At 42.4% G+C, this 1,473-nt stretch overlaps 1 protein-coding gene across 3 annotated transcripts in view; it reads right to left on the reverse strand.

Annotated features, from left to right (window-relative positions):
* NAA15 (N-alpha-acetyltransferase 15, NatA auxiliary subunit) overlaps nt 1-1,473 on the reverse strand; it is a 98,183-nt gene that overhangs the window by 92,032 nt on the left and 4,678 nt on the right. The window lies entirely within an intron of this gene.

Here is a 1,473-nt window from a genome sequence, read left to right on the forward strand (position 1 = left end):
ATTTTCTTTTTCTTTTTTTTTTTTTTAAAGACGAGGTTTCACCATGTTGGTCAAGCTGGTCTTGAACTCCCGACCTCAGGTGATCCACCCACCCTGGCCTCCAAAGTGCTTGGATTACAGGCATGAGCCACCACGCCCCGCCAGGCCACAATTAGTTCTAACGATTTAATTTTCCAAATACTGTAAGTTAAAACATTTTGTAATTTAAAAAAAAAAAGCTTCTAGTAAACACAAGTCTTAAACTCCTACATAGGGCTGAGCATGGTGGCTCACACCTGTAATCCCAGCACTTTTGGAGGCCAAGGCGGGCAGAACACTTGAGGTCATAGTTCAAGACCAGCCTGGTGAAACCCCGCCTCTACAAAAATACAAAAAAAATATATTAGCTGGGTGCGATGACAGGTGCCTGTAATCCCAGCTACGTGGGAGGCTGAGGCGTGAGAATCGCTTGAAATCGGGAGGTGGAGGTTGCAGTGAGCCAAGATCACACCACTGCACTCCAGCCTGAGCTATAGTGCAAAACTCTGTCTCAAAAAAAAAATAGGCCAGGCACGGTGACTCACGCTTGTGATCCCAGCACTTTGGGAGGCTAAGGCAGGGGGACCACAAGGTCAGGAGTTCAAAATCAGCCTGACCAACATGGTGAAACCCCATCTCTACTAAAAACATAAAAATTATCCAGGTGTAGTGGCAGGTGCCTGTAGTCCCAGCTATTCAGGAGGCTGAGGCAGGAGAATCTCTTAAACCAGGGAGGTGGAGGTCAGAGTGAGCTGAGATCATGCCACTGCACTCCAGTCTGGGCAACAGAGAGAGGCTCCATTTCAATCAATCAATCAATAAATAAATGCCTGGGTAACAGAGCAAGACTCTGTCTCAATAAATAAAATAAAATAAAATAAATAAATAAATAAATGAAATGCCTGGGCAACAGAGCGAGACTCCATCTCAATAAATAAAATAAACTCTTACATAGTATGTATCACATTAAATCCATCCTGTCCTTTTTCTAGACAAATTATCAGCAAGAAACATTATGCAAACATTTTGACTAACTTATAACAATGCTTTAGTCAGAAAACAGTAGAGTAATATTGGAAAAAAAGAAGGGAAAAACATACAACAAAACTGAATTTTAGTTATCAACTAGACTAGATTAAGCCAGGCAAATCTGCCACGGAAACTCTAGCGTTCTTGTAAACTTATCTGTAAGCCAGGTTTCCATTAAAAAATTAAGGAAAAAGCATGATTATTTTGAAATACAAACTAACATCATTTCCTATCTATCATAACAAGTACAGTACAACTAAGAAAGTAGCAGTTCAGGCCGGGCGCGGTGGCTCACGCCTGTAATCCCAGCACTTTGGGAGGCCGAGGCGGGTGGATCACGAGGTCAAGAGATCGAGACCATCCTGGTCAATATGGTGAAACCCCGTCTCTACTAAAAATACAAAAAATTAGCTGGGCATGGTGGCG

The sequence above is a fragment of the Cebus imitator genome, unplaced genomic scaffold (assembly GCF_001604975.1).
Source record: "Cebus imitator isolate Cc_AM_T3 unplaced genomic scaffold, Cebus_imitator-1.0 Scaffold303, whole genome shotgun sequence".
NCBI lineage: Eukaryota > Metazoa > Chordata > Mammalia > Primates > Cebidae > Cebus > Cebus imitator.